Genomic DNA, 19,713 nt, shown 5'->3' on the forward strand with positions numbered 1-19,713 from the left:
ATCCTATTTTCTAAAATATTATCACATTATAATTGATATAAAATCACACATTTATAGTTCATACACTTTTACACATGGTAAAAGTCTCATAACCATACATACCTAAAAGGGAGAATGACATTAGAGTCTACAATTCATCTTTATAGAATAGCATCTCTGCTTGTCGTGTCAACAGGTGTTCAGTACTAAATTGAATTCCATATATAGACCCCCTGTGCACTGCAAATGCTGCTTTTCTGATCCATCTATGCCTTTGAGTGGACGCTATTCATATCAACCAACTATTTCAGGACTACTAATCTCTCTCCTCCCCAATATCTTTTCATTTACAATCAAATATTGGTGATGAATTATTGTTAATTCCCTAGTGAATCCATTGGTCTTCTCAATTTTAGCTTAACATTATGAACCAGGAAGAGCAGTCTGGATTGCTGAGGCTGAGAGAGGGAAATTATCTGGATTAGATGAGGTTATTAGGGGTCTCGAATCCTATGGAATACAAGTAAGAGGAAAATATTCCAGATAACCCCTATTAAGAGAAGACAAAAAGTCTTCATTAGAGAGTTGACAATAATTTTCAGTTTTTTCTCACATGACTGCAGTGCATATGAGCGCATCCACGGTGGCCGTCATGCAATGTTTTTTCATTGTTTAAAAAAGATTCCAAGATGGTGGCTGTGCATGCAGATGCATACTCATTGGCCACCTTTGAATGCTAGAGAAAGACTAGCAATAAGCAAATCAGTCTGAACGTTTCTTGTAAAAGAGAGTCCAGCAGAACTGCCAGATGAAGTCTTTTTCAGACGGTAACAAAAGAAACCTCAATACAGTTGAGGGTGACGGTTGAGACAAATGGATGTGAAAAGGATAAAAAATTGGAGGGAGCAGGGCTCCAAAAAGGAAGGGAGAGAGACATGTAGAGGGAACAAATGTAGTTCCACGTTCACTGCAATGCATAGTTGACATATACAGTGGGAGGATACAACCATTCCAATCAAAGCACAGTGACACTGAAATGCTGCTTTGGAGGGACAAACACAAGAAAATGTAGTGCATATGGAATGAAGCTTTCGAACCAGGAAAAGAGGGACTGAGATAGACAAGAAAGCCAGTGATTCTCAAGTGGTGAGTGAACACAAAGTTCACTCTGAATATGTATTGTATTCAATTTGTCTGTTTGTCAACAGATAGAAAAATAAAAAAGGTTTAGTCACTGCACTTCAACAACCTCATTGAGAACTAACTGTTGTGTACCTTGCTTAAATATCACTTTCTAGCTTTGTGGTCTTTATACCTATAGATATGTAGTATTTTTATACCCAAAACAGTAAACAGATTAATTGTGTATGGTCAATAACTATGCCTTGCATTCTGTCATACCTATGTGAAACTACTTGGAGAATGCCCATTTAGAATTATATGCAGCCACAATTTATAACATTAAATATATCAAGACCTGGGGGCGTGGCTTCGGAGCCGTTGGTAATGGCCGCCGTTTTCGGGAGCTCCGCGGCAACGTAGGCAGCAGGGAGTCTCCAGGCTTCTTTTCCTCGGTACCGGACCGCGGAAAGCGGCATTTCAATCGTCGGAATACCTCAGCTACCGCTGTGTTGATTCGCGGAGAGTTTCCATGCCGTTAAGGTGATTTTATATCGTCAAATGCAGTCAGTCAGAGCAGCGGCCGCCATTTTGTTTTCTGTGATGTTATTTTCCTGACGCACTCGTTGCCTTATTATCAGTGCCATTCTCTTCAGGATTTCTGCTATTAACATATGCACAAAGGTTTTTTCCTCAACTGGGTTACAAATTCTCTGGACTTCTTTGTAATAGTTATTGGAGTATCTCCTGCAGCCTCTTTTTTCCTCATTTTTATTTTTTCTTTCCATCAACGCTTCTTTGCGGAATTCCTCTAACTTTGACAATTATTGCTATCCGAACCCTCTTTTCTTGTGACCTTCTCTACCATTACCAAAAGGGACTTTGTTTTCTTTCTCTTCATGGCAATGCCGCGTCGTGCTCGTAGTGGGGCTCACCAAGCTATCTCCCCTCCATTGGCTGATAATAACCCTTTTAATGTCCTACGTGATAATATGGATGAAACTCCCCCGGAGTCCTCTGACTCTAAAGCCTCCTCTTCGGCGGGCACTCGCCCCAAACAACTCTCCAAGTTACCAGCGGCTTCTCCTTCCGGCAAAAGGGTAAAAACTAATCCTCCTTCTCCTACTAATCCACCCTCTTCAGTCTCTATGGAGCTTCTCCTTGATGAAATTCGTGCTCTGAAGCCCTATATGGAGGAAACTAATTTGCGCTTACAAAGCCTTGAAGACAATTGGTCTCACACCATCCAGAGAGTTGTGGTCCTTGAACAAAGAGTTGACGCGTCAGAGGAGACCATGCATCAAGTCCCCATTTTACATACAGAGATTGATCATCTTAAACAACAAGTTGAACAATTGGAAAACCGCAACAGGCGCAATAACCCGCGTATTTATGGTTTGGTTGAAGGTCTTGAAGGTTCTAATCCACTCTCATTTTTCCAGTCATTTTTACCTTCTCTTCTTGGTCTTCCTGAATCTCCTCCTTTGAACATTCAACGCGCTCATCGTTTGGGCCGGATGTCTGCCTCTTCCTCCTCTTCAACGAGACCTAGAGGTGTTATCTTATATTTTCTGGAATATACTGACTTGCTCAAGGTACTCCAAGCTGCCAAACAAAAAGGAAAGATTTCTTGGCATGGCTCCAATCTATTTTTTACTCAGGACTATGCCAAAGTGACTGCAGATCGTCGGAAAAGGTTCCTGGAAATGAGACCTGCTCTTCGAAGTCTTAATGCTAGATATGGCCTTTTTCATCCCTGCCTTTTTAAAGTGACGTATAACAACAAGACTACATCTTATGAAGACCCGGCTGTTCTTCAACAATTTTTGAATACATGTCGTCATGATTCTATGGATGTATCCAGATTGTAATTCTTTTGTTTTCCTCATGTAGACTGCTTGCTGTTTTGCTGTATTTGGCTCTAATGTTCTACACTGTTAATATATGTATTTTGTCTTTTTCTCTTTAGTTTTGGATATTTGGGCCTCTGTATGTTATCCTCTTCAGTCTTCCTGGATGACGTCCTCCCTGTCGTTGTTGTCCTGCGGTTTCCCGTTCGGCGTCCCATTTCCCTGATGTGGTTCCAACACCCTCATCCTTTCTTGTTCTCGTGTGGTATGTCTTTTGCTAATGTGCTCTTATGTTTATGGAGTTGGTTCATTTTGCTTTGTTGTTCTTTTCTCTTTATTCTATTTTCTTCTTTTGCTTCTCATACCTTCTTTTGCTACCGTTGTTTCACTTCTTTTCTCTTTATTCTTACTTCTTGTTCTTTTCTTTCTCTTTATCTCTTTCTTTTTAACCATTTACTTCAATCTATTTTTTGCTTCTCTTTTTCATCCGTTTATTCCCATTCTCTTCACCTGCTTCAATTTCGAATCTTTCTTTATTCTTTGATTTCCTTGCCTTTTCAATACAATGTGTTTATGGCGGTTCTTCAGTTGTATTTACTTGGTTATGTATCTTCTTTCCTTTTTGTATTTGGTACTATTTCTTCTCCCTGCAATGTTCTGTTTTTCCTTCTCTTACAAATGTAATGATTATTTCCCAGTTTTTAATTATTCATGCTTTTCTGTTTTCTTTCTATTTGCATTTTCTCCCTTATCTGTAGATGTCTTTGAATATTTTATCTTGGAATGTTAAAGGTCTTGGTTCACCTATTAAACGTCAAAGAGTTTTGTCTCATGTGGCAAATTTAAAAGGGGATATTGTTTTATTACAAGAAATTCATGTTAAAGATACTGAAATTCCTAAATTACGTCGTCATTGGGTTGGTCATGTTTTTGCCTCTCCTGGGTCTGGGAAGCGTAATGGTGTCGCTATTTTATGTCATAAGAGGCTAGATGTTCATCTTGTCAAACAAGATAATGATTCAGATGGTAGGTGGGTAGCAGTCTCTTTGTTGATTAATACAATTCCTCTGACTATTATTAATATTTATGCTCCCACTGTTCCGGATAAAGTCTTTTGGCCCCATATTCTTTCCCTGCTCATGCAATACACTGATGATTATCTGATTTTGGGTGGTGATTGTAATATGGTTATAGACCCCTTTTTAGACAGAAGATCTGATTCTAGGTTCTCCCCCTCCCACATGCATTCTTTGTTTACCTCCACTATTTCCCAAAGAGCTCTTGTTGATTCTTGGAGGCTTTGTCACCCTACTCTTCGAGAATACACTTTTTACTCACCTCCTCACTCTTCCCAATCCCGATTAGATTATATTTTCATTTCCAAAGCACTCACTCAACTCATTACTCACTCTGACATAGGTTCTATTTTACTTTCTGATCACGCCCCAGTCTCTTTAAGTCTAGATCTACTCCCCCCCATGAAAGGCACTAGGAGATGGAGGTTTAATAACTCTCTTTTATTGGACCCACAGTTTACACCAGCCTTTATGGATTTTGCCTCTTCATTTTTTGAGGACAATGACTCGTCTCAGTTAACCCCTTCCCTTATTTGGGATACCTTTAAAGCCGCTTCTAGAGATTTCATTATTACATTTGTTGCCCGTAAGCGTCGTAAAGCCTCTCAATCTATTCATTTGCTTAACGCACAAATTAAACAATTAGAACACTCCTTTTATCTCTCTAAGAAACAATCTGACCTAGATGATCTTATTAAGGCTAAACTTTCCTTTAATAAAATTTCTACTGACTCTGCCAATTTGTTTTTACTTAAGTCTAGTGCTAAATACTACACCGCACAAAATAAAGCCGGTAATCTTTTAGCTAGATACCTCAAAGTTAAGAAGGAGCGTACTAAAATTGAATCCATTGTTACTTCCTCTAATGTTGTGGTTCATAAAGACGAGGATATTTTAGCTGAATTCACGGATTTTTATCAACGTTTATATACTCCTGAGTCCTCTCCTGTCTTGTCTGAAATTACTCGATATTTATCCTCCATTTCTCCACCTTCCTCTTCAGAGGTTGACTTCTCCCCTTTAGAAGCTGATATCACGCATAAAGATATTCTGGAGGCTATCCAAGTTCTAAAGAGGGGTAAGGCCCCTGGCCCCGATGGGTTTACTATAGAATTTTATTCCCATTTTTCCTCCCGACTTCTTCCAAGAATTCATCAACTATTTTCATCCTTTATTGCATCTCAACAATCTGAGGGCACCTTTCAGGAAGCCCTTATTTGTCTTCTCCCTAAAGATGGTAAAGATCACACTTTTTGTAAGAATTATAGGCCCATTTCCTTAATTAATCCAGATTATAAAATTTTTGCCAAGATCCTTGCACTTCGTTTAGAAAAAATTCTACCACAATTAATCGCTAAAGAACAATGTGGTTTTGTCAAAGGACGTCATCTATCTGATAATACCCGTCTCTTCTTTAATGTCTTAAGTAAATCTCATTCGCATAAGACGTCATTGGCAGCTGTTGCATTGGACGCTGAGAAAGCTTTTGACAGAGTCAACTGGCAATTTATTTTTTCTTCCCTTTCTTGGTTCGGTTTTGGCCCTAAGTTTCTTTCATATGTCTCAATGCTCTACTCTTCTCCTAGGTCCTTTATTTTGGCCAATGGCCTTGTCTCTTCCTCCTTTCCTCTTCTTCGTGGTGTCCGGCAGGGTTGTCCGCTTTCTCCGCTCCTATTTATTTTAGCATTAGAACCTTTCTTAACTAAGATTCGTATAAACGATGAAATTTCTGGTTTCCCTTATGGTCCTACACAGTTAAAGATCTCTGCATACGCAGATGATATTCTTTTATTTATCTCGAACCCTCATACGTCTCTCCCATCATTTTTATTAGAGGTTTCGAACTATGCATCAGTGTCTGGCTATAAGCTTAATGTAGACAAATGCGAAATCCTTCCTCTCAATAAATTCTGTTTTCATGCTGACTTCTTAGCTTCTTCCTTCCACTGGAGTCCAAATAAAATCAAATATCTTGGTCTTTGGTTTACACCTTCTATTAAGGATACTGTGGCTTTGAACCTTAAAAATGTACTATCAGCTCTTACTGCCTCTACGAAACAATGGCATCCCTTGTTCTTATCTTGGTGGGGTAGATTAGATTCTATCAAAATGATGTTGGTTCCGGTAGTCTTATTTCTCTTGTCGAATCTTCCAGTTAACATCCCCAAATCTTATTACAAGAATATTTATTCCATATTATCTAAATTTTTATGGCAAAACAAAACTGCCAGAATGTCTTTTTCTAAACTTAAATCTCCTAAACATTTAGGTGGTGTTAATTTTCCTGACTTTTCCTCATATCATACTTCCTTTTTTCTCACTCACTCTACCTCTTTCCTTTCTGATCATATTCCTGATCCCTCTTCCCGTCCTTTGTGGGTAGAGGTTGAAACTTCCTTTTTTCATCCCTTTGCGTTTGAAGAGTTTGTTTCATTGTCGCAAGCTCCAAAGAAATTTTCTCTTCCCTTCCTTCAAAATGTTCGCAAGACCTTTCAACCTATTATTTTGCATAACTTGGATGATCGTGCTCGTTTTTTACAATCTCCTATTTGGTATAATTCTCTTATCAAAATTAAAAATAGATCTATTTTTTGGAGTGACTGGTTATCTCTTGGTCTTAAATGGACTCATCAGCTTTTTCATGATGGTTCTTTTATCCCCTTTTCTGTTCTTCAAGACCGTTTCTCTCTCCCCCTCTCTTCTTATCCCAAATATACTCTATTAAGAACGGCGGCTCAAGCTACTTTTGATGCTCTTACGGGTACTTCCATTCAATATAATTCTTCTCTCATTTCCTTACCATTTTTACACTCTTCCCCATCTGCTTCTCAAATTTACAAAAAATTGCTAGATTCGTCTGCTCATCGAGTGAAGTCTGCTGTGGAGTGTGCTTGTGAATCAGATTTAGATGACTGTTTTCCTCTTTCTACCTGGGATAACATTTGGATCAAAATAAGGAAATCATCTAGAGCGGCAAATACAACCCAAACTCTATTTTTTATATACAATAGACTTTTAATTACCCCATGCAAACTACATCACATTGACTCTTCTATCCCGTCTATCTGTTGGTCCTGTTCGGCTTTGGTGGCTGATCTTAAACATATGTTGTTTACTTGTCCTGCTGTTCACCTTTTCTGGTGCAAAGTATGGCAACAAATTAATTCCATTTTCTCCACCAATTTCCCCTTTTCTCTTTCTCATATTTTTCTTGGTAGTCTTTCACAAATATGGTCCTCCTCCAGTGCTAATACCTCCATTGTTGATCTCCTTCTTGCTGTGGCATTTCAACAGATCACGAAAGCTTGGAAGGATACCTCCCTTATTTCTTATCAAGCCTGGTGGTATGGGGTTTGCTGTAATCATAGACTAGATAGAGCTTATGTTCACCCTATTTCCCTTGCGATTAAAAGGGACTTATTATGGTTAGCCATTACCTCCTTTCTGAACTTGTCTGCCCAACCCCTTCCTTTACATAATCCTTGCAGGGAGGAAGTATCTAAACCTCCTTGATTTTCTTGTTATTATTAATGATTCTGATATTATTAATGTATGAAGATTGCCAATTTTGTTCTATCTCTTGTTGAATTATTAATTCCTGTATTATGAAGTTGTATTTTTTCTTTATTCTGCCATTTATTTATTATATATTGTTGTAATATGTTTCTGATGATACCCCTTTTTCTTTTCTTCTTTTCTTCTCTCTCTCTTTCTCTCTACTCCTTTTTATTTTTTCTGAAATGTCTTGCAATTTATTCTTTCCTACAAAATGTATATTACTACTGTACTGGAACTTTTTTGTTCTTCAATAAAATCCTCTTTAAACTAAAAAAAAAAAATATATCAAGACCTCACGTGCATGTAGTCAGTAGATGACAGCTCTACATTCCACCTAAATATTCCTTGCACTTTTCAGATAAAGTAAAAAAAGTTGTTACTGTATTATCCTATAGCATTGTGGTTGATAATCCTCATCAAATACTTGTTCAGATACCTATCTTTGTCAAGAAAACTTTAGGTGCGCAGTCAGCATTCACTTTTGTGAGGTCCTAAGCAACATATTTCTGTCTGTCATTATCAGACCCATAGACGACAGAAGGATCAATATCTGTCTACAGTTTGTCATCAGACATATATCTGTATTGGAGGTGTGGGTAGAAAAGAAGTATGTTATTTATGTTAAAAAGGAATAGCATCATGTTCAACAGTTCCCCTGTCCAGCCAATCAGGTGGGTGGGAGTATATTGCAGGATGTTTGGATATTCTGAATATATATATAGTTGAGCACGGTTTAATTTCTGACCAATAGTAGAGCACACAACATTCCCTGTTAAGACAGCAGAGATGCATTCCAGTATGTTCCTGGAGCCCTTGCATTCAGTAGACCTTCCTACATGACACAGCTTGCAATAGTAAAGAATGTACATAGGCACCAGGGCCCAGAGCAGCATGGGCCTTCTGCTTCCCAACTACAGCAGTGTTTATTACACAACCAGGTGCAGATGGTCCATTTGTGTTGCTTGCATTGGGGCCCATGGTATCTTTGCTATGCTGCTGATATTCATCGCCAGGAATGAGAAGCATCATAAACAGAAGTGCTGGCATATACGCAACTCGACATTTCTATGACAACCTTCACAAATTTGGATTAACCAAGCTCAGGGTTTTAAGAATAACATAACTCTGAATACCTTTCTTGGATTAATGTTTGCCTGTTCTTGAATTTTTTGTTCAGAAACATATTTACTTTGTAGCCAAAACCTTTGCCACACCAACCATGTATATATTGGTGAAACGATATACAATTTAAGTGACAAATGATCAAAATGCACATGATTGAAATCAAGGCAAAACATGTCATCTTCTGGGATACAACTTTACCATTCTTTACACTGTCTTTAAAACATTGACAATGTTGGTGTATGGGACAAGGTTACCCTTATAAAGGTTAATGAACGGTTTAGGGCTACGCATAGGTGTGGGATTCAAATTAGGGTACAGGTGGGGGTGAGGTTTAAAGAGATGATCACACTCAGGGCTGAGTAAAATCAGAGGAAGGCTTAGACTCAGGGCCGGACTGGGAACCAAAATCGTCCCTCGCAAAGTGCTCGGCCGCCCCCCCACCTCCCGCGGGGGGTTGGGGGTGCTGCCGAGCTCTTTGCCAGGTCCGGGTTTCCGGATGATTTTGTTACAGGACTGATTTTGCAGCTATGCTGCAAAAACGGCCCTGTAACCAAAACGGCCCCCAGGGGCCCAAAACCGGACCCACCCGTGCGGTGCACTGGGGGATTGCCCGGTGCCCGCTACGGCCTGTCCGGCCCTGCTTAGACTTAGGGCCTTATTATGAATTTGGCGGTGTGGGAGCGAGATCCACACCAACGCCCTTCCCCGGAGACACCAAATACATAAGTAGACCGCCCACCTGATTCCGACTGGAATCCAGGTCAGGAGGTTGTGCTGCGGCAGTCCCATGGTGGTTCCTTTTTAAAGGCTCACAGCAGAGCAGTTGCAGGCACCGCAATGGGAACGCCATTGCAGGTTCCTGCAAGGCATGGACTGTCAATTACATGCCCTGCAGGAACTGGGGGTGCATGCAGACAGCAGGTCACATCATGTGCCCCCCTGCATGCATCCCCTGGCACAGAGGCAATAGGAGGCCCTGTAGGGCTTGTTTTGTTTCCTCTCTGCCACTCTTTTCATTGCGGGCTCACCGTGATGGAGAGGAAACTCATAATGTGCTTGGCAGGCCACAGCGGCCCTGACAAGCATATTGCATTCTCAAGACCACAGCAACACCACTAGGGACCTCTGAACCCTGGTGGTTGCGTGTCTGACTGCCCAAGTCGTAATGGAGCGGTTGGACCGCTTGTGCAGCGGTGCCCACGGTGGCTACAGCGGTCCGATGGAACCCCGTAAGCATAATAAAGCACTTAGAGTTAAAATTAGGGTTAGGGGTGCAGCTATGTTTAGGTTTAGGCTTCTGGTTTGGTTTAGGATTAGATTTAGTGTTACAGCTAGGGTTAGCATGAAGGTTAGGATAAGGATTTAGATATAGAATAAGTATAAGGGTGGAGGCAGGTGTAGATTCAGGAATTGGCTTAAAGGAACAATTTGGCGAAAGATGTCACAATAAGTCTCAAAACCCAAGCAATCTTCATCAAACAAAGGAACATTCTGGAATGCTTATTTTCGGTCATAGTTAGTAGTGCACAACTAGGGAAAGAGGAATGTTTTTCCATCACTGAATGCCCCTGTGAAAGTGAGATTGAAATATTATAATATAATTTATTATATTATAATATAAATGCATTGAAGTATTACGGGCGAAGTGTCTATTCCGGCGTTTGTCTTGTCGTCTTCAGTGTGAAATTGTTTCAAAGGTTTTACCTACATCTTAGTAGGTAGCAATCAGCACTAAGCCATATCTATTTCTCTGAACACCTAGCTAGACACTACAGTTTACAGTTAACAATTTTAGAAAAAGTTGCTTGTATACATGTATTGCTTTTCTATTCAAGTTATATTCTTTCGTAGTTCTGACACAGAACCTTGTAATATAATTACTTTTTTCTAACAATTGTCTTTTATTTAGCTTATATATGCGATCATTATTTTCCTTACTATTGGTTTCAATATATACAAGTCTGCATTTGTGTTCCCTTTAACTTCACTTAGGAACCTATTAAATGGAACTACATCTGCATGCCTTCATTTTTTATATACATTACCAATGCCAAGAGCATAACTGAATTCACATTTCCTAACATACATCACTTTTTATGTGTTTTTAGTGTATGTAATCATTTGAAAAATATGCGCTACACAAATGTACAGTTTAATACATTTTAGTTCTTATTTTTATTTCCTGCAAGCAATGACTTTTCAACATAGAATACATATAGGAATGCAAAAAGATGGTTGCACATGAAACAGAGAGTCTGGTTCAAATACAAGTTAGGGCATTTTTACCCCTTTACGTTCTCTATGCAAGGATATAAATGTCTCAATTTTGTGAAGTCAGAAACTTTCCCACAAGTAAGAGTGGAAAGCTACATGCCACTGCTTAGCAGGTGCACCTCTAGGAATATTACTTGACATCTCCTTCTTACACAATACGGAGTTGCACATAGGGTATAATTTAACACTGGGAGAGGCAGACCACCTTTGTTTTCTTTACTTTTTTATTTCCATCAGAACAAATATTTCTGCATGGGGAATCCTTCCATATACACCCCCATGATGTTTGGGGGAGTTCAGGCCCCTTCCTACTCGGGGGGAAGAGCCTGAATTGCTCGTGGCTAGAGTACCAGACCTTGGCTATAGCAAGTCTCCACACTTTTCTGTAGTGAAAGCACTTTGTAAATGTCTATAAATTCATGTTTGAGGGAGTTTAGAAACTCACAAGGTAAACCTGCCCTTGATCCTCCCACTCCTTACCACTTGCATGCACTTTACTAATGTGTAATTGTATAGAGTATCGGAGCACAATCATGTTACACATTATTTACGCCTGACAGGTGTCATTTTGTGGTTACCTGATAGTTGTAAATGGAGCTTTATACCTATAATTGCTTAGCGTATAGAAGACTACAAGCTTCCAAAACATATTTTTCAAAAACACAATGTATAAACCAAAGGCTACCCAATTCTTCATCTTACCTAAATATATCCCTAGAAAACTAAACCTGCACCTAATCTGACTGTGAAGCTGCTGCCTGAAAATATGCTAGCACTTTGTATCAGTAGTCTGTGTTTTGATTGGAAGCCCAGGAACCTTTGCTTTTGTATCAAGGTTAATCACAAAGATAATTCTAAAAACAACTGGTGGATTGAATTCAGTGGTGTAGCAAGGGGTGGGGAGGTCCACCCTAGGCGGCACGAGTTTTGGAGGTGACATCCTTCCCCCGGGACCCCCTGCTCTTACCTGGGTCCGTCGCGAGGTGGCAAACTCAGGAATTGCCAGCACCCCCAACGCACCCGCTCTTACATACAGCCACCGCGGGGCGGCAAACGCAGGGACTGCCACGGCTGGCCAAAGGTTTAGCTACGCCACTGATTGAATTATTAGAATGATCTATTTTTATATTGATGAGGAATATAACTTGTATCTCTCGTGTCTTGTGTTAGCTTTCTTACCCAGTTCTAGGTCCTTACCCTCTGCGTGATGCAATCTGGCAGCCCTTTTTTGCACGCTCGAATGTTCCTCTCGATTTGTCTAATACTTAAATACACAGTGTTGATCCTACCATAGCGATTATCTCTCTGTTAAGTAATGGAAAGCTGCATGAGCCCACCAGTACAAGTCATACTTGGATCACCTTTGAAAATAAGACTTCAAATGTGTCACCATGCTGTGCTATTTTATGCAAGGAATTTGAACTCATGACTTCTTGAATTACTGTTTGGAAAATTGCGACAGAGTCTGCAGTGTCTGCAGAAATGCCAATTAAGTCAGTGTTTTTACTTCGTCATATTTTAAGAATGTCGCTCCCATGAAAAAAAGAATTTATATACATAAATCCCCCGATTCTCACATGATTCTGAAGCGGGGGTGTCATACACATGATTCATTTATCTATGCAAGCATTAGAACTCGTGTACTTTGTTTTGGCTTTTTTAGGAATTCAGAAAAATACTGCCATTTACCCATAACTAATAAGTACTTTCTTTACTAATGGACTTCTTTATACATATTTATAAAGACGTTTCTGAGCTAATAGGCAGGTCAGTCACAAACAGTGCTTAATTTCACAGTATATATATATATATATATATTCACTGAAAAAACCAAAGGTTTCAGGGGCGTTATAGTTAGGAATTGGCATTTAAAAAACCTTAGAAATTCACTGAAAAAACCATAGGTTTCAGGGGCGTTATGGTTAGCTGGACATTTCCCTTGTACAAAACCCTAGAAATTCCCCTGTTATAGTTAGTTCAGCTAACTATAACTCGCGCCCTCGCAATGCACTGCTGATGACGTCACATATTACCTCACTCATGACATGGTCAGTGACATCACTGATGACATCATCCAGTGAGTATGTGTTTCTGTACAGTTTTAATATGTTTAATATATATAGGGAAAGGTCTGTTGAAGAATGAGTGGGTGTACAAGTGTTTGAATGGATGATTTTCTAGGAGCGTAACTGACTCTATAAGTGAGTCCTTAAATGTATCTTACTGCAGACTAGTGACTAAACTGTGTGAATGTCTGTATGTGTCTGTGTGTTGGTGTATAAGTGGCTGCATGGTTTTGTGAATAGCTATATGAGTGTCTATATGGGTTATTGATTGGTTGTCTGAGTATCTGTATGGGTGCCTGAGTGTTTGTGTGGGTAGGGTGTGTGTGACTCTATGAATAGATGTGTGAGTGGGTGATTCTATGGGTGCATGGTTTTAAGAGTGCATCTGTTATGGACTGTATGGTTGGGTGAGTGTATGTATGGGTCTGTTAGGGATTGAATGTATATCTCAGTGGTACATGTGTGACTAACTACATATGTGAAAGGCAGTATATATGTGTGTAAGAGTATATAAGTGGGTATATGTGAGAGTGTGTGATTGTGAGAGTGGCTGTATGGATGAGTGTGTGCTTGTATCAATGATTGTATAAGAGCGTAAGAATGTGGTACTATTTTTATGAGTAAGTGAACTTGATTGTGTTTAACTGTATAGGTGAGTAAATTGGACTGTGTTTAATTATTTGCACGACTGACTAGGTGTGTCAGTACCTCAATTGATGATTGGCGGTGTGTGAGCGTCTATATAGGTGTATAAATGCATATGATAGTCTTGTACGGAGTGACTGTAAGTATGAGTGACTGTACAGGTGAGTGAGTGGAGGTGTCTGTAGACCTAAGAGTTAATGAGTGGGTATGTAGTTATTGGTATTGGAGTATCTATGGTTTTCAAAATGGCCGTCTGAAATTTTGAGTCGGTGTATCAAAGGTTATATTAGGGTGTGAGAAGATGCACTAATTTATCACATGGATGACGTCATCAGTGATGTCATCAGTGATGTCATTTGAGATGTCATCAGTGATGTGATCAGTGATGTCACTGACCATGTCATGAGTGATGTAATATGTGACGTCATCAGCAGTGCATTGCGGGGGCGCGAGTTATAGTTAGGTGAACTAACTATAACAGGGGAATTTCTAGGGTTTTGTATGAGGGAATTGTCCAGCTAACTATAACACCCCTGAAACCTGTGTTTTTTTCAGTGAATTTCTAAGGTTTTTTAAATGCCAATTCCTAACTATAATGCCCCTGAAACCTTTGATTTTTTCAGTGAATTTCAAAGGTTTTTTAAATGCCAATTCCTAACTATAACGTGCAAGAAACCTATGGTTTTTTCAGTGAATTTCAAAGGTTATTTAAATGCTAATTCCTATCTATAACTTATCTCTAAAGATATCATGTTTAATGATTTTGATTGGATTTTTATATTTTTCCAATTCAGTGTGTCAATTTCATCAATTATGTTTTTTTTAAAATACTTTTTTATCACCATTTTTTAAACTTATTTTTTCAATTAATTCTTTTAAAAATTAAAAAATATTATTTGAATTTAATGGGTTTTTCAAACATATTTTTTATATTTTTCAAAAGATTTTTTTAACTATATGTTCAAAACTTTATTTTATATATTTTTTTCCATGTTTTTGGATCCGCGCACCCAACGCGAGAGGATCCGTGCACGAAACGCGACAGGATGCGCGCATTTCGTAGTTTTTTTTTTTTTTAAAGGGGGCCCCAGGGGGTCCTTCTGGGACCCCCTAAGCACCTCTAGAGGGTCAGAGTATTTCCACTCTGCCCCCTTTATATGTTTTACACACTTATTCCCCTTGCTTCTTCAGCCTCGCTTCTACCGAGGCAGAAAATGGCCGCCAACAGTTCCTGGTTTCGAATGTAGACAGACACTCGACAGCCAATTAGCATTCAGCGCACGATCGGGAGGGTGCGTGCTCGGTTCGGGGAGGGTGCGCTTACGGTGCACGGACCCTCCCCGGCCATAGATATATATGTACTTTTAACTCTAACTTTCTCAGGAACTACTGAACGGATTCACACCATTTATGCAAAAGGCACGAGTCTGAACTGAGGACTACCTCTTTGCCAAATTTGGTGTAATTCCGTTCAGCGGTTCGGGCTGTAGCTGCGACAACAGATCCTATGGGAAATTGCAAGGGAAAAACGTGTTTTGGGACCCCCCTTTTTTCTCGGCCCCCGCTTAACGAATCACCACAAAACTTTCAGGGTAAGAGCGGAGCGGAGCTGGCCAAAAATTTCACGAACATTCGTCAACCGGCGCCAGACTTATTAGGAATAGAATGTTGCGTATTTCCTATGGAAAATAGGTCCTAACTATAACTATCTACTGGCAACTGCCAGTAGACAAAATCTATATATATATATATACTGGTCGCCAGTAGATAGTTATAGTTAGGACCGTGTTTCCATAAGAAATCCGCAACATTCTATTTGGAATAACTTTGGCGCCGATTGACGAATCCTCGCGAAATTTTCAAAATAGGTGGGGCGCTCCGCTCCGCTCCTTCCCTGAAAGTCTCAGGGGGATTCGTCTAGCGGGGGCTGAGAAAAAGGGGGGGTCCCAAAATGCGTTTTCCCCATGCATTTTTCCATAGGACCTTTAGTCCAAGCTACAGCCCGAACGGCTGAACAGAAGTACTTGAAATTTGGCAGAGAGGTAGTCCTCAGTTCAGGGATGTGCCTTTTGCAGTAAATCTGTTCATTAGTTCCTGAGAAAATTGCAGTTAAAAGCATATATATATCTATAAGCGCGCACCGTGCGCGTACGGTAAGCATACCGTACGCGCACGGTGACGTGCGCGAGCGCAATTCTAATTGGTTGTTAGATGTCAGTAAACATTCGAATCGGTCCAAATCAGGAAGTGTCGGCCGCCATTTTGTCTCTCGCAGTCTGAGGCAATGAAAAACAAAGGGGGAAAACGTGAGAAGGGGGCAGGATGGACAGGTCCTGACCCCCTAGCCTTTGTCAGGGGGTCACTGAAGGACCCCAAGGGTAAAAAAAAAAATATTTTTTTTTGCGAAAAATCGCGGGGTGCGCGCTCCGTACGCGCACGGCACGAACAACGCATCGTGGGCACACGGTGCGCGAAGAGCACCGTGCGCGTACGGTAGGCGCACGGTAAAAAAACTTTAAAAAAAATACATAACTTAGCATTTAAAAAACCGTACAAATTCACTGAAAAAACCATAGGTTTCACACACGTTATAGTTAGGAATTAGCATTTAAAAAACCTTGCAAATTCACTTAAAAAACCATAGGTTTCACACATGTTATAGTTAGCTGGACATTTCACTCGTGAAAAACCATTTAAATTCCCCCGTTATAGTTAGTTCAGATAACTATAACTCGCGCGCCCGCAATCCACTTCTCATGACATCACATATTACATCACTCATGACATGGTCAGTGGCATCACTCATGACATCACTGATGACATCATCCTTGTGATAGAGTGGCGGTCGCGCGAGTTATAGTTATCTGAACTAACTATAACAGGAGAATTTCAATGGTTTTTCACGAGTGAAATGTCCAGCTAACTATAACATGTGTGAAACCTATGGTTTTTTAAGTGAATATATATATATATATTCACTGAAGAGACCATAGGTTTCAGGGGCGTTATAGTTAGCTGGACTTTTCACTCGTACAAAACCATTGAAATTCCCCAGTTATAGTGAGTTCAGCTAACTATAACTCGCGCGCCCGCAATGCACTGCTGATGATGTCACATATTACATCACTCATGACATGGTCAGTTACATCACTGATGACATCACTGATGACATCTCAAATGACATCACTGATGACATCATCCAATGAATGTGTGTTTTTCTGAAAATTACATATGTTTTATATATGTATATCTCAAGGTCGGTGGAAGAATAAATGGGTATATAAGTGTCTAAATGGATTATTTGTTTTTGAAAAATTGATTGTATAACTGACTGATTAATGAAACGTAGTGAATACATGGCTTAGTGAGTAATGTTTAAATATGTAAATATCTGTATCAGTCTCTCACTTTGTGTATAAGTGGCTGCATGGTTGGTGAGTAGCTACATGAGTGTCTATATAGGTTATTAGTTGGTTTTTTGAGTATCAGTATGAGTGTCTGAGTGTCTGTATGGTTCGGTGGGGGTATTATGTAGTGCATAGGTGCATGAATGAGTGACTCACTGTTTGTATGTGTTGAAGACAGCATGTGTACAGGACTGTATGGGTGGATGAGTGTGTGCATGGGTGTGTTAGTGAGTGAATGACTGTCTCAATAGTGTCTTTATGAGTAGCTACATATGTTTCAAACTAGTATATGTGACTATTTGTGTATATAAGTGAGTATATGTGAGAGTGAGAGATTGGAAGAGTTACTGTATGAATAAGTATGTGTTTTCATAAGTGATTGTTTAAAAAACTAAGTATGTGTAAGTTTCTGTAGAAGTAAGTGTGGTGGTGTGTGTGTATAACTGTATATGCAAGTAAATGGATGTTTGATTCTTTATTAGCATGAGTGACTATGTGTGTGAGTAACTCTATGGATGAGTGGCGTTCAGTAACAGGATGTATAGGTGTATGAGTACATATGATGAGTGATAAAATGTATGAGTGACTGTATAGGACTGTTGGTGAATGAGTGGATGTGTATGTGGACCTTAGAATTACTGAATAGGTTGTTGTAACTGGTATTGTTATGTCCTTTGTTTTGAAAATTTTAGTTTCTATTTTTGAATGTGTGTATCAAAGGTTATATTAGGGGGAGAGGAGGTCTGCCACTCTATCACAAGGATGATGTCATCAGTGATGTCATCAGTGATGTCATTTGAGATGTCATCAGTGATGTCATCAGTGATGTCACTGACCATGTCATATGTAATATGTGACGTCATCAGCAGTGCATTGCGGGCGCGCGAGTTATAGTTAGCTGAACTAACTATAACGGGGGAATTTCAATGGTTTTGTACGAGTGAAAAGTCCAGCTAACTATAACGCCCCTGAAACCTATGGTTTCTTCAGTGAATTTCTAAGGTTTTTTAAATGCTAATTCCTAACTATAACGTGCCTTAAACCTATGTCTTTTTCAGTGAATTTCAAAGGTTTTTTAAATGCTAATTTCTAACTATGCCTACAGAGGTAGGACATGTGAAGAAAGAAGAAAAAACGCACAGAAAGAAAAAAAAGAAATGCAGAAAGAAGCAACAGAAGTCCTCAAAGACGGAGAAAAGTGCAGGAAGAAGGATAACGTGCAGAAAGAACAAACAGATGAGCAGATAGAAGCCTTGCTGTAAAATCACCCTGTACCCTCAACTTTTTCAGACGGATGCTGGTGGTAACTGAGTCTGACTAACCAGTCCTAGAGCCAGTGCTATGTTAAAAGACACTCAGAATACAGTGAAAACACCTACATACACTAGGGAACACTATGCGTTGGGGTCCCCCTGTGATTAGCATGACCTCCTCTGTAAGCTCCTAGTATATAATAGGGCAGGGGATTAAAACAACCTCTTAAAACACGGCACAGGGAGTATTTGCACACGTCACCTCAGGCCCCGTCCCCTCCCTTCCCCACTGTGTAAACACACCCTGTGGCCATTTTAAGTTGGGAGATTAAGTCCCCTTGAATCCTGAGGGTCCCTAGGGTCCTACTACACCACTAGGTACCTCCAGTAAGCACCACAGAGCTGCGTTGCAGAGAGATGTAAAAAGGGGCACGGCCTCGACCACCTCTCTGCAACGCAGCGCAGTGGAGCTTACTGGAAGCACCTGGTGGGCTAGTTGGCACCCAGGGTCCCTCAGGATTGAAGGGGAATTATTTCCCCAACTTAAAACGCGCCACAGGGCGTGTTTGCACACGTTAACTCATGCCCCCCCCCCTCCCTTCACCACTGTGTAAACACGCCCTGTGGCCATTTTTAGTTGGGAGATTAATTTCATTTGAATCCCGAGGGTCCCTAGGGTCCAACTAGCCCACTAGGTACCTCCAGCAAGCACCACAGAGCTGCGTTGCAGAGAGGGTAAAAAGTGGCACGGCCTGGACCACCTCTCTGCAACGCAGCTCAGTGGCGCTTACTGGAAGCACCTGGTGGGTTAGTTAGCCCCCAGGGGACCTCAGGATTGAAGGGGAATTATTTCCCCAACTTAAAATGCGCCATAGGGCGTGTTTGCACACGTCACCTCAGGCCCCGTCCCCTCCCTCCCCCACTGTGTAAACACGCCTTGTGGCCATTTTAAGTTGGGAGATTAAGTCCCCTTGAATCCTGAGGGGCCCTAGGGGCAAAATAGCCCACTAGGTACGTCCAGTAAGCGCCATTGCAGAGAGGTGTAAAAAGGCTAGGTACCTCCAGTAAGCGCCACAGAGCTGCGTTTCAGAGAGGTGGAAAAAGTGGCACGGCCTGCACCATCTCTCTGCAACGCAGAGCAGAGGCGCTTACTGGAAGCACCTGGTGGGCTAGTTGGACACCAGGGTCCCTCAGGAATGAAAGGGAATTATTTCCCCAACTTAAAACGTGCCACAGGGAGTGTTTGCACACGTCACCTCAGGCCCCGTTCCCTCCCTTCACCTCTGTGTAAACGCGCCCTGTGGCTGTTCTAAGTTGAGAGATTAAGTCCCCTTGAATCCTAAGGGTCCCTAGGGACAAAC

General features: G+C 40.6%; 1 long non-coding RNA gene across 1 annotated transcript in view; it reads left to right on the forward strand.

Moving 5' to 3' along the window:
• LOC146863985 (uncharacterized) overlaps positions 1–19,713 on the forward strand; it is a 177,567-nt gene that overhangs the window by 15,602 nt on the left and 142,252 nt on the right. Inside the window, exon 2 of the long non-coding RNA XR_014976596.1 lies at positions 3,068–3,213. This is a non-coding gene — a long non-coding RNA (uncharacterized LOC146863985). The remainder of the gene's footprint in view (positions 1–3,067; positions 3,214–19,713) is intronic.

The sequence above is a fragment of the Triturus cristatus genome, chromosome 2_1 (genome assembly GCF_964204655.1).
Source record: "Triturus cristatus chromosome 2_1, aTriCri1.1, whole genome shotgun sequence".
Classification (NCBI taxonomy): Eukaryota; Metazoa; Chordata; class Amphibia; order Caudata; family Salamandridae; genus Triturus; species Triturus cristatus.